Source organism: Hyperolius riggenbachi, chromosome 12 (genome assembly GCF_040937935.1).
Source record: "Hyperolius riggenbachi isolate aHypRig1 chromosome 12, aHypRig1.pri, whole genome shotgun sequence".
In the NCBI taxonomy this organism is placed as follows: domain Eukaryota; kingdom Metazoa; phylum Chordata; class Amphibia; order Anura; family Hyperoliidae; genus Hyperolius; species Hyperolius riggenbachi.
The window spans coordinates 93,428,641-93,443,294 of NC_090657.1; the positions used below are offsets into that span (position 1 = coordinate 93,428,641).

The window sequence follows — 14,654 nt, forward strand, 5'->3', positions numbered from 1 at the left end:
CATTTTGCCAATAGCAACAGCACGGCGATGAACATGTGAATTGCATTGCCGGGTTTTTGCTAGTGCAATTGGTATTTTCCAGAATTACAATTGTTGGCCTGCATCTTTTTTTGTTTTGTTTGCGTTTCTATGCTTTGACCCTTTTTGGTGAGGATTGGTATGGCTATGGGGAGGAGGAGGCCATTATTAGAATTTGGGGGTATATTTAAATCATTTTAAATATGCCCCTGAGTTCTACTCTGCAGGTTGCAACAATTTGTAATCACCAATAAAGTTCTCTTAAGGGCCAGTTTACACTTGGGGTGCTTTAATAAGTAGTTTTTCTGCTCTTTGCTGATAGCCGGTATTCAGCAAAGCACTGCGGTAAATCCTTGCAGTGCCTGTGATGTGCGTATATCGCAAAAGTGCACTGCGTGCAACATTTTGCTGGCAGTTAGAAGCCATTCTCATTCTCTGGAATGAGACAGAAAAACGCAATCACTGTAACATGGAGCCACAATTGCTTGGTAGAAATGCAATTACACTCCATAGGTGATTGCGATTTGCCTTTTGCAATCCCAGTATTGAACCCGGCCTCAGGGGGACCAGCTGGATCCCAATTATTTATCAGGTGGTGGTTGTGTTCCCCGACTTTGCACTTGATGGTGTAAGAGTGGAACCCTTTAAGACCACCTATCCCCCTCTTCCCTCTCCAAAACGCTATACTCTATTCCTCTCTCACTCCCATCACCTAACCCGCCCTAATAGAGTCTACCTTACCATGGTGGGCCGGCTTACAATCCTATTGGCCAAAATGTGATTTAGTTTTAGCCAACTGGATTAGCCAAAGGACTCTGTTAAAAAAAGAATATAATAAACTATCTTAGATGGAGATTAACTAATTAGCGCCCTTTTTTATTAAGCATGTTTCGATTTAAAAATTGTATCGTTTACATGTTTCCAATAGCAACAGCACGGCGATGAACATGTGAATTGCATTGCCGGGTTTTTGCTAGTGCAATTGGTATTTTCCAGAATTACAATTGTTGGCCTGCATTTTTTTTTGTTTTGTTTGCAGTTCTATGCTTTGTACCTTTTTGGTGAGGATTGGTATGGCTATGGGGAGGAGGAGGCGATTATTAGAATTTGGGGGTATATTTAAATCATTTTAAATACGCCCCTGAGTTCTACATTGCAGGTTGCAACAATTTGTTATCATCAATAAAGTTCTCTTAAGGGCCAGTTCACACTTGGGGTGCTTTTATAAGTAGTTTTTCTGCTCTTTGCTGATAGCCGGTATTGAGCAAAGCACTGCGGTAAATCCTTGCAGTGCCTGTGATGTGCGTATATATCGCAAAAGTGCACTGCGTGTAACATTTTGCTGGCAGTTAGAACGCCATTCTCATTCTCTGGAATGAGACTGAAAAACGCAATCACTGTAACATGGAGCCACAATTGCTTGGTAGATATGCAATTACACTCCATAGGCGATTGCGATTTGCCTTTTGCGATCCCAGTGTTGAACCCGGCCTAAGGGGGACCAGCTGGATCCCAATTATTTATCAGGTGGTCGCTGTGTTCCCCGACTTTGCACTTGATGGTGTAAGAGTGGTACCCCTTAAGACCACCTATCCCCATCTTCCTTCTCCAAAACGCTATCCCCTATTCCTCTCTCACTCCTATTCCCTAACCCGCCCTAATAGAGTCTACCTTACCATGGTGGGCCGGCTTACAATCCTATTGGCCAAAATGTGATTTAGTTTTAGCCAACTGGATTAGCCAAAGGACTCTGTTAAAAAAAGAATATAATAAACTATCTTAGATGGAGATTAAGTAATTAGGGCCCTTTTTATTAAGCACGTTTCGATTTAAAAATTGTATCGTTCCCATTTTGCCAATAGCAACAGCACGGCGATGAACATGTGAATTGCATTGCCGGGTTTTTGCTAGTGCAATTGGTATTATCCAGAATTACAATTGTTGGCCTGCATCTTTTTTTGTTTTGTTTGCGTTTCTATGCTTTGACCCTTTTTGGTGAGGATTGGTATGGCTATGGGGAGGAGGAGGCCATTATTAGAATTTGGGGGTATATTTAAATCATTTTAAATATGCCCCTGAGTTCTACTCTGCAGGTTGCAACAATTTGTAATCACCAATAAAGTTCTCTTAAGGGCCAGTTTACACTTGGGGTGCTTTAATAAGTAGTTTTTCTGCTCTTTGCTGATAGCCGGTATTCAGCAAAGCACTGCGGTAAATCCTTGCAGTGCCTGTGATGTGCGTATATCGCAAAAGTGCACTGCGTGCAACATTTTGCTGGCAGTTAGAAGCCATTCTCATTCTCTGGAATGAGACAGAAAAACGCAATCACTGTAACATGGAGCCACAATTGCTTGGTAGAAATGCAATTACACTCCATAGGTGATTGCGATTTGCCTTTTGCAATCCCAGTATTGAACCCGGCCTAAGGGGGACCAGCTGGATCCCAATTATTTATCAGGTGGTCGTTGTGTTCCCCGACTTTGCACTTGATGGTGTAAGAGTGGAACCCTTTAAGACCACCTATCCCCCTCTTCCCTCTCCAAAACGCTATACTCTATTCCTCTCTCACTCCCATCACCTAACCCGCCCTAATAGAGTCTACCTTACCATGGTGGGCCTGCTTACAATCCTATTGGCCAAAATGTGATTTAGTTTTAGCCAACTGGATTAGCCAAAGGACTCTGTTAAAAAAAGAATATAATAAACTATCTTAGATGGAGATTAAGTAATTAGGGCCCTTTTTTATTAAGCACGTTTCGATTTAAAAATTGTATCGTTCCCATTTTGCCAATAGCAACAGCACGGCGATGAACATGTGAATTGCATTGCCGGGTTTTTGCTAGTGCAATTGGTATTTTCCAGAATTACAATTGTTGGCCTGCATCTTTTTTTGTTTTGTTTGCGTTTCTATGCTTTGACCCTTTTTGGTGAGGATTGGTATGGCTATGGGGAGGAGGAGGCCATTATTAGAATTTGGGGGTATATTTAAATCATTTTAAATATGCCCCTGAGTTCTACTCTGCAGGTTGCAACAATTTGTAATCACCAATAAAGTTCTCTTAAGGGCCAGTTTACACTTGGGGTGCTTTAATAAGTAGTTTTTCTGCTCTTTGCTGATAGCCGGTATTCAGCAAAGCACTGCGGTAAATCCTTGCAGTGCCTGTGATGTGCGTATATCGCAAAAGTGCACTGCGTGCAACATTTTGCTGGCAGTTAGAAGCCATTCTCATTCTCTGGAATGAGACAGAAAAACGCAATCACTGTAACATGGAGCCACAATTGCTTGGTAGAAATGCAATTACACTCCATAGGTGATTGCGATTTGCCTTTTGCAATCCCAGTATTGAACCCGGCCTCAGGGGGACCAGCTGGATCCCAATTATTTATCAGGTGGTGGTTGTGTTCCCCGACTTTGCACTTGATGGTGTAAGAGTGGAACCCTTTAAGACCACCTATCCCCCTCTTCCCTCTCCAAAACGCTATACTCTATTCCTCTCTCACTCCCATCACCTAACCCGCCCTAATAGAGTCTACCTTACCATGGTGGGCCGGCTTACAATCCTATTGGCCAAAATGTGATTTAGTTTTAGCCAACTGGATTAGCCAAAGGACTCTGTTAAAAAAAGAATATAATAAACTATCTTAGATGGAGATTAACTAATTAGCGCCCTTTTTTATTAAGCATGTTTCGATTTAAAAATTGTATCGTTTACATGTTTCCAATAGCAACAGCACGGCGATGAACATGTGAATTGCATTGCCGGGTTTTTGCTAGTGCAATTGGTATTTTCCAGAATTACAATTGTTGGCCTGCATCTTTTTTTGTTTTGTTTGCAGTTCTATGCTTTGTACCTTTTTGGTGAGGATTGGTATGGCTATGGGGAGGAGGAGGCGATTATTAGAATTTGGGGGTATATTTAAATCATTTTAAATACGCCCCTGAGTTCTACATTGCAGGTTGCAACAATTTGTAATCACCAATAAAGTTCTCTTAAGGGCCAGTTCACACTTGGGGTGCTTTTATAAGTAGTTTTTCTGCTCTTTGCTGATAGCCGGTATTGAGCAAAGCACTGCGGTAAATCCTTGCAGTGCCTGTGATGTGCGTATATCGCAAAAGTGCACTGCGTGTAACATTTTGCTGGCAGTTAGAACGCCATTCTCATTCTCTGGAATGAGACTGAAAAACGCAATCACTGTAACATGGAGCCACAATTGCTTGGTAGATATGCAATTACACTCCATAGGCGATTGCGATTTGCCTTTTGCGATCCCAGTGTTGAACCCGGCCTAAGGGGGACCAGCTGGATCCCAATTATTTATCAGGTGGTCGCTGTGTTCCCCGACTTTGCACTTGATGGTGTAAGAGTGGTACCCCTTAAGACCACCTATCCCCATCTTCCTTCTCCAAAACGCTATCCCCTATTCCTCTCTCACTCCTATTCCCTAACCCGCCCTAATAGAGTCTACCTTACCATGGTGGGCCGGCTTACAATCCTATTGGCCAAAATGTGATTTAGTTTTAGCCAACTGGATTAGCCAAAGGACTCTGTTAAAAAAAGAATATAATAAACTATCTTAGATGGAGATTAAGTAATTAGGGCCCTTTTTATTAAGCACGTTTCGATTTAAAAATTGTATCGTTCCCATTTTGCCAATAGCAACAGCACGGCGATGAACATGTGAATTGCATTGCCGGGTTTTTGCTAGTGCAATTGGTATTATCCAGAATTACAATTGTTGGCCTGCATCTTTTTTTGTTTTGTTTGCGTTTCTATGCTTTGACCCTTTTTGGTAAGGATTGGTATGGCTATGGGGAGGAGGAGGCCATTATTAGAATTTGGGGGTATATTTAAATCATTTTAAATATGCCCCTGAGTTCTACTCTGCAGGTTGCAACAATTTGTAATCACCAATAAAGTTCTCTTAAGGGCCAGTTTACACTTGGGGTGCTTTAACCTGCTGAGCGGTCTGGACGAGCTCAGCTCGTCCAACACCGCCAGAGGCTGCCGCTCAGGCCCTGCTGGGCCGATTTTCACCAAATAAAGTGCAGCACACGCAGCCGGCACTTTGCCAGCTGCGTGTGCTGCCTGATCGTCGCTGCAGCACGGCGATCCGCCGCGTGCAGCGGCGAAAGAGGGTCCCCCCAGCCGCCCGAGCCCAGCGTAGCCGGAACAAACAGTTCCGGCCAGCGCTAAGGGCTGGATCGGAGGCGGCAGACGTCAGGACGTCGGCTGACGTCCATGACGTCACTCCGCTCGTCGCCATGGCGACGAGGGAAGCGAAACACGGAGGGCCGCTCATTGCGGCCTTCCGTGTTATTTCTTGCCGCCGGAGGCGATCAGAAGATCGCCTCCGGAGCGCCCTCTAGTGGGCTTTCATGCAGCCAACTTTCAGTTGGCTGCATGAAATAGTTTTTTTTTTATTAAAAAAAAACCCTCCCGCAGCCACCCTGGCGATTTAATCAGAACGCCAGGGTGGTTAATAAGTAGTTTTTCTGCTCTTTGCTGATAGCCGGTATTCAGCAAAGCACTGCGGTAAATCCTTGCAGTGCCTGTGATGTGCGTATATCGCAAAAGTGCACTGCGTGCAACATTTTGCTGGCAGTTAGAAGCCATTCTCATTCTCTGGAATGAGACAGAAAAACGCAATCACTGTAACATGGAGCCACAATTGCTTGGTAGAAATGCAATTACACTCCATAGGTGATTGCGATTTGCCTTTTGCAATCCCAGTATTGAACCCGGCCTCAGGGGGACCAGCTGGATCCCAATTATTTATCAGGTGGTGGTTGTGTTCCCCGACTTTGCACTTGATGGTGTAAGAGTGGAACCCTTTAAGACCACCTATCCCCCTCTTCCCTCTCCAAAACGCTATACTCTATTCCTCTCTCACTCCCATCACCTAACCCGCCCTAATAGAGTCTACCTTACCATGGTGGGCCGGCTTACAATCCTATTGGCCAAAATGTGATTTAGTTTTAGCCAACTGGATTAGCCAAAGGACTCTGTTAAAAAAAGAATATAATAAACTATCTTAGATGGAGATTAACTAATTAGCGCCCTTTTTTATTAAGCATGTTTCGATTTAAAAATTGTATCGTTTACATGTTTCCAATAGCAACAGCACGGCGATGAACATGTGAATTGCATTGCCGGGTTTTTGCTAGTGCAATTGGTATTTTCCAGAATTACAATTGTTGGCCTGCATCTTTTTTTGTTTTGTTTGCAGTTCTATGCTTTGTACCTTTTTGGTGAGGATTGGTATGGCTATGGGGAGGAGGAGGCGATTATTAGAATTTGGGGGTATATTTAAATCATTTTAAATACGCCCCTGAGTTCTACATTGCAGGTTGCAACAATTTGTAATCACCAATAAAGTTCTCTTAAGGGCCAGTTCACACTTGGGGTGCTTTTATAAGTAGTTTTTCTGCTCTTTGCTGATAGCCGGTATTGAGCAAAGCACTGCGGTAAATCCTTGCAGTGCCTGTGATGTGCGTATATATCGCAAAAGTGCACTGCGTGTAACATTTTGCTGGCAGTTAGAACGCCATTCTCATTCTCTGGAATGAGACTGAAAAACGCAATCACTGTAACATGGAGCCACAATTGCTTGGTAGATATGCAATTACACTCCATAGGCGATTGCGATTTGCCTTTTGCGATCCCAGTGTTGAACCCGGCCTAAGGGGGACCAGCTGGATCCCAATTATTTATCAGGTGGTCGCTGTGTTCCCCGACTTTGCACTTGATGGTGTAAGAGTGGTACCCCTTAAGACCACCTATCCCCATCTTCCTTCTCCAAAACGCTATCCCCTATTCCTCTCTCACTCCTATTCCCTAACCCGCCCTAATAGAGTCTACCTTACCATGGTGGGCCGGCTTACAATCCTATTGGCCAAAATGTGATTTAGTTTTAGCCAACTGGATTAGCCAAAGGACTCTGTTAAAAAAAGAATATAATAAACTATCTTAGATGGAGATTAAGTAATTAGGGCCCTTTTTTATTAAGCACGTTTCGATTTAAAAATTGTATCGTTCCCATTTTGCCAATAGCAACAGCACGGCGATGAACATGTGAATTGCATTGCCGGGTTTTTGCTAGTGCAATTGGTATTTTCCAGAATTACAATTGTTGGCCTGCATCTTTTTTTGTTTTGTTTGCGTTTCTATGCTTTCACCCTTTTTGGTGAGGATTAGTATGGCTATGGGGAGGAGGAGGCCATTATTAGAATTTGGGGGTATATTTAAATCATTTTAAATATGCCCCTGAGTTCTACTCTGCAAGTTGCAACAATTTGTAATCACCAATAAAGTTCTCTTAAGGGCCAGTTTACACTTGGGGTGCTTTTATAAGTAGTTTTTCTGCTCTTTGCTGATAGCCGGTATTCAGCAAAGCACTGCGGTAAATCCTTGCAGTGCCTGTGATGTGCGTATATCGCAAAAGTGCACTGCGTGCAACATTTTGCTGGCAGTTAGAAGCCATTCTCATTCTCTGGAATGAGACAGAAAAACGCAATCACTGTAACATGGAGCCACAATTGCTTGGTAGAAATGCAATTACACTCCATAGGTGATTGCGATTTGCCTTTTGCAATCCCAGTATTGAACCCGGCCTAAGGGGGACCAGCTGGATCCCAATTATTTATCAGGTGGTCGTTGTGTTCCCCGACTTTGCACTTGATGGTGTAAGAGTGGAACCCTTTAAGACCACCTATCCCCCTCTTCCCTCTCCAAAACGCTATACTCTATTCCTCTCTCACTCCCATCACCTAACCCGCCCTAATAGAGTCTACCTTACCATGGTGGGCCGGCTTACAATCCTATTGGCCAAAATGTGATTTAGTTTTAGCCAACTGGATTAGCCAAAGGACTCTGTTAAAAAAAGAATATATTAAACTATCTTAGATGGAGATTAACTAATTAGCGCCCTTTTTTATTAAGCATGTTTCGATTTAAAAATTGTATCGTTTACATTTTTCCAATAGCAACAGCACGGCGATGAACATGTGAATTGCATTGCTGGGTTTTTGCTAGTGCAATTGGTATTTTCCAGAATTACAATTGTTGGCCTGCATCTTTTTTTGTTTTGTTTGCAGTTCTATGCTTTGTACCTTTTTGGTGAGGATTGGTATGGCTATGGGGATGAGGAGGCGATTATTAGAATTTGGGGTATATTTAAATCATTTTAAATACGCCCCTGAGTTCTACATTGCAGGTTGCAACAATTTGTAATCACCAATAAAGTTCTCTTAAGGGCCAGTTCACACTTGGGGTGCTTTTATAAGTAGTTTTTCTGCTCTTTGCTGATAGCCGGTATTCAGCAAAGCACTGCGGTAAATCCTTGCAGTGCCTGTGATGTGCGTATATCGCAAAAGTGCACTGCGTGTAACATTTTGCTGGCAGTTAGAACGCCATTCTCATTCTCTGGAATGAGACTGAAAAACGCAATCACTGTAACATGGAGCCACAATTGCTTGGTAGATATGCAATTACACTCCATAGGCGATTGCAATTTGCCTTTTGCGATCCCAGTGTTGAACCCGGCCTAAGGGGGACCAGCTGGATCCCAATTATTTATCAGGTGGTCGCTGTGTTCCCCGACTTTGCACTTGATGGTGTAAGAGTGGTACCCCTTAAGACCACCTATCCCCATCTTCCTTCTCCAAAACGCTATCCCCTATTCCTCTCTCACTCCTATTCCCTAACCCGCCCTAATAGAGTCTACCTTACCATGGTGGGCCGGCTTACAATCCTATTGGCCAAAATGTGATTTAGTTTTAGCCAACTGGATTAGCCAAAGGACTCTGTTAAAAAAAGAATATAATAAACTATCTTAGATGGAGATTAAGTAATTAGGGCCCTTTTTTATTAAGCACGTTTCGATTTAAAAATTGTATCGTTCCCATTTTGCCAATAGCAACAGCACGGCGATGAACATGTGAATTGCATTGCCGGGTTTTTGCTAGTGCAATTGGTATTTTCCAGAATTACAATTGTTGGCCTGCATCTTTTTTTGTTTTGTTTGCAGTTCTATGCTTTGTACCTTTTTGGTGAGGATTGGTATGGCTATGGGGAGGAGGAGGCCATTATTAGAATTTGGGGGTATATTTAAATCATTTTAAATACGCCCCTGAGTTCTACATTGCAGGTTGCAACAATTTGTAATCACCAATAAAGTTCTCTTAAGGGCCAGTTCACACTTGGGGTGCTTTTATAAGTAGTTTTTCTGCTCTTTGCTGATAGCCGGTATTGAGCAAAGCACTGCGGTAAATCCTTGCAGTGCCTGTGATGTGCGTATATCGCAAAAGTGCACTGCGTGTAACATTTTGCTGGCAGTTAGAACGCCATTCTCATTCTCTGGAATGAGACTGAAAAACGCAATCACTGTAACATGGAGCCACAATTGCTTGATAGATATGCAATTACACTCCATAGGCGATTGCGATTTGCCTTTTGCGATCCCAGTGTTGAACCCGGCCTAAGGGGGACCAGCTGGATCCCAATTATTTATCAGGTGGTCGCTGTGTTCCCCGACTTTGCACTTGATGGTGTAAGAGTGGTACCCCTTAAGACCACCTATACCCATCTTCCTTCTCCAAAACGCTATCCCCTATTCCTCTCTCACTCCTATTCCCTAACCCGCCCTAATAGAGTCTACCTTACCATGGTGGGCCGGCTTACAATCCTATTGGCCAAAATGTGATTTAGTTTTAGCCAACTGGATTAGCCAAAGGACTTTGTTAAAAAAAGAATATAATAAACTATCTTAGATGGAGATTAAGTAATTAGGGCCCTTTTTATTAAGCACGTTTCGATTTAAAAATTGTATCGTTCCCATTTTGCCAATAGCAACAGCACGGCGATGAACATGTGAATTGCATTGCCGGGTTTTTGCTAGTGCAATTGGTATTTTCCAGAATTACAATTGTTGGCCTGCATCTTTTTTTGTTTTGTTTGCGTTTCTATGCTTTGACCCTTTTTGGTGAGGATTGGTATGGCTATGGGGAGGAGGAGGCCATTATTAGAATTTGGGGGTATATTTAAATCATTTTAAATATGCCCCTGAGTTCTACTCTGCAGGTTGCAACTATTTGTAATCACCAATAAAGTTCTCTTAAGGGCCAGTTTACACTTGGGGTGCTTTAATAAGTAGTTTTTCTGCTCTTTGCTGATAGCCGGTATTCAGCAAAGCACTGCGGTAAATCCTTGCAGTGCCTGTGATGTGCGTATATCGCAAAAGTGCACTGCGTGCAACATTTTGCTGGCAGTTAGAAGCCATTCTCATTCTCTGGAATGAGACAGAAAAACGCAATCACTGTAACATGGAGCCACAATTGCTTGGTAGAAATGCAATTACACTCCATAGGTGATTGCGATTTGCCTTTTGCAATCCCAGTATTGAACCCGGCCTCAGGGGGACCAGCTGGATCCCAATTATTTATCAGGTGGTGGTTGTGTTCCCCGACTTTGCACTTGATGGTGTAAGAGTGGAACCCTTTAAGACCACCTATCCCCCTCTTCCCTCTCCAAAACGCTATACTCTATTCCTCTCTCACTCCCATCACCTAACCCGCCCTAATAGAGTCTACCTTACCATGGTGGGCCTGCTTACAATCCTATTGGCCAAAATGTGATTTAGTTTTAGCCAACTGGATTAGCCAAAGGACTCTGTTAAAAAAAGAATATAATAAACTATCTTAGATGGAGATTAAGTAATTAGGGCCCTTTTTTATTAAGCACGTTTCGATTTAAAAATTGTATCGTTCCCATTTTGCCAATAGCAACAGCACGGCGATGAACATGTGAATTGCATTGCCGGGTTTTTGCTAGTGCAATTGGTATTTTCCAGAATTACAATTGTTGGCCTGCATCTTTTTTTGTTTTGTTTGCGTTTCTATGCTTTGACCCTTTTTGGTGAGGATTGGTATGGCTATGGGGAGGAGGAGGCCATTATTAGAATTTGGGGGTATATTTAAATCATTTTAAATATGCCCCTGAGTTCTACTCTGCAGGTTGCAACAATTTGTAATCACCAATAAAGTTCTCTTAAGGGCCAGTTTACACTTGGGGTGCTTTAATAAGTAGTTTTTCTGCTCTTTGCTGATAGCCGGTATTCAGCAAAGCACTGCGGTAAATCCTTGCAGTGCCTGTGATGTGCGTATATCGCAAAAGTGCACTGCGTGCAACATTTTGCTGGCAGTTAGAAGCCATTCTCATTCTCTGGAATGAGACAGAAAAACGCAATCACTGTAACATGGAGCCACAATTGCTTGGTAGAAATGCAATTACACTCCATAGGTGATTGCGATTTGCCTTTTGCAATCCCAGTATTGAACCCGGCCTCAGGGGGACCAGCTGGATCCCAATTATTTATCAGGTGGTGGTTGTGTTCCCCGACTTTGCACTTGATGGTGTAAGAGTGGAACCCTTTAAGACCACCTATCCCCCTCTTCCCTCTCCAAAACGCTATACTCTATTCCTCTCTCACTCCCATCACCTAACCCGCCCTAATAGAGTCTACCTTACCATGGTGGGCCGGCTTACAATCCTATTGGCCAAAATGTGATTTAGTTTTAGCCAACTGGATTAGCCAAAGGACTCTGTTAAAAAAAGAATATAATAAACTATCTTAGATGGAGATTAAGTAATTAGGGCCCTTTTTTATTAAGCACGTTTCGATTTAAAAATTGTATCGTTCCCATTTTGCCAATAGCAACAGCACGGCGATGAACATGTGAATTGCATTGCCGGGTTTTTGCTAGTGCAATTGGTATTTTCCAGAATTACAATTGTTGGCCTGCATCTTTTTTTGTTTTGTTTGCGTTTCTATGCTTTGACCCTTTTTGGTGAGGATTGGTATGGCTATGGGGAGGAGGAGGCCATTATTAGAATTTGGGGGTATATTTAAATCATTTTAAATATGCCCCTGAGTTCTACTCTGCAGGTTGCAACAATTTGTAATCACCAATAAAGTTCTCTTAAGGGCCAGTTTACACTTGGGGTGCTTTAATAAGTAGTTTTTCTGCTCTTTGCTGATAGCCGGTATTCAGCAAAGCACTGCGGTAAATCCTTGCAGTGCCTGTGATGTGCGTATATCGCAAAAGTGCACTGCGTGCAACATTTTGCTGGCAGTTAGAAGCCATTCTCATTCTCTGGAATGAGACAGAAAAACGCAATCACTGTAACATGGAGCCACAATTGCTTGGTAGAAATGCAATTACACTCCATAGGTGATTGCGATTTGCCTTTTGCAATCCCAGTATTGAACCCGGCCTAAGGGGGACCAGCTGGATCCCAATTATTTATCAGGTGGTCGTTGTGTTCCCCGACTTTGCACTTGATGGTGTAAGAGTGGAACCCTTTAAGACCACCTATCCCCCTCTTCCCTCTCCAAAACGCTATACTCTATTCCTCTCTCACTCCCATCACCTAACCCGCCCTAATAGAGTCTACCTTACCATGGTGGGCCTGCTTACAATCCTATTGGCCAAAATGTGATTTAGTTTTAGCCAACTGGATTAGCCAAAGGACTCTGTTAAAAAAAGAATATAATAAACTATCTTAGATGGAGATTAAGTAATTAGGGCCCTTTTTTATTAAGCACGTTTCGATTTAAAAATTGTATCGTTCCCATTTTGCCAATAGCAACAGCACGGCGATGAACATGTGAATTGCATTGCCGGGTTTTTGCTAGTGCAATTGGTATTTTCCAGAATTACAATTGTTGGCCTGCATCTTTTTTTGTTTTGTTTGCAGTTCTATGCTTTGTACCTTTTTGGTGAGGATTGGTATGGCTATGGGGAGGAGGAGGCCATTATTAGAATTTGGGGGTATATTTAAATCATTTTAAATACGCCCCTGAGTTCTACATTGCAGGTTGCAACAATTTGTAATCACCAATAAAGTTCTCTTAAGGGCCAGTTCACACTTGGGGTGCTTTTATAAGTAGTTTTTCTGCTCTTTGCTGATAGCCGGTATTGAGCAAAGCACTGCGGTAAATCCTTGCAGTGCCTGTGATGTGCGTATATCGCAAAAGTGCACTGCGTGTAACATTTTGCTGGCAGTTAGAACGCCATTCTCATTCTCTGGAATGAGACTGAAAAACGCAATCACTGTAACATGGAGCCACAATTGCTTGGTAGATATGCAATTACACTCCATAGGCGATTGCGATTTGCCTTTTGCGATCCCAGTGTTGAACCCGGCCTAAGGGGGACCAGCTGGATCCCAATTATTTATCAGGTGGTCGCTGTGTTCCCCGACTTTGCACTTGATGGTGTAAGAGTGGTACCCCTTAAGACCACCTATCCCCATCTTCCTTCTCCAAAACGCTATCCCCTATTCCTCTCTCACTCCTATTCCCTAACCCGCCCTAATAGAGTCTACCTTACCATGGTGGGCCGGCTTACAATCCTATTGGCCAAAATGTGATTTAGTTTTAGCCAACTGGATTAGCCAAAGGACTCTGTTAAAAAAAGAATATAATAAACTATCTTAGATGGAGATTAAGTAATTAGGGCCCTTTTTATTAAGCACGTTTCGATTTAAAAATTGTATCGTTCCCATTTTGCCAATAGCAACAGCACGGCGATGAACATGTGAATTGCATTGCCGGGTTTTTGCTAGTGCAATTGGTATTATCCAGAATTACAATTGTTGGCCTGCATCTTTTTTTGTTTTGTTTGCGTTTCTATGCTTTGACCCTTTTTGGTGAGGATTGGTATGGCTATGGGGAGGAGGAGGCCATTATTAGAATTTGGGGGTATATTTAAATAATTTTAAATATGCCCCTGAGTTCTACTCTGCAGGTTGCAACAATTTGTAATCACCAATAAAGTTCTCTTAAGGGCCAGTTTACACTTGGGGTGCTTTAATAAGTAGTTTTTCTGCTCTTTGCTGATAGCCGGTATTCAGCAAAGCACTGCGGTAAATCCTTGCAGTGCCTGTGATGTGCGTATATCGCAAAAGTGCACTGCGTGCAACATTTTGCTGGCAGTTAGAAGCCATTCTCATTCTCTGGAATGAGACAGAAAAACGCAATCACTGTAACATGGAGCCACAATTGCTTGGTAGAAATGCAATTACACTCCATAGGTGATTGCGATTTGCCTTTTGCAATCCCAGTATTGAACCCGGCCTAAGGGGGACCAGCTGGATCCCAATTATTTATCAGGTGGTCGTTGTGTTCCCCGACTTTGCACTTGATGGTGTAAGAGTGGAACCCTTTAAGACCACCTATCCCCCTCTTCCCTCTCCAAAACGCTATACTCTATTCCTCTCTCACTCCCATCACCTAACCCGCCCTAATAGAGTCTACCTTACCATGGTGGGCCTGCTTACAATCCTATTGGCCAAAATGTGATTTAGTTTTAGCCAACTGGATTAGCCAAAGGACTCTGTTAAAAAAAGAATATAATAAACTATCTTAGATGGAGATTAAGTAATTAGGGCCCTTTTTTATTAAGCACGTTTCGATTTAAAAATTGTATCGTTCCCATTTTGCCAATAGCAACAGCACGGCGATGAACATGTGAATTGCATTGCCGGGTTTTTGCTAGTGCAATTGGTATTTTCCAGAATTACAATTGTTGGCCTGCATCTTTTTTTGTTTTGTTTGCGTTTCTATGCTTTGACCCT

At 42.7% G+C, this 14,654-nt stretch overlaps 1 protein-coding gene across 1 annotated transcript in view; it reads right to left on the bottom strand.

Moving 5' to 3' along the window:
* The window catches only part of LOC137540955 (uncharacterized), a 592,808-nt gene that overhangs the window by 264,706 nt on the left and 313,448 nt on the right, over window positions 1–14,654 (bottom strand). The window lies entirely within an intron of this gene.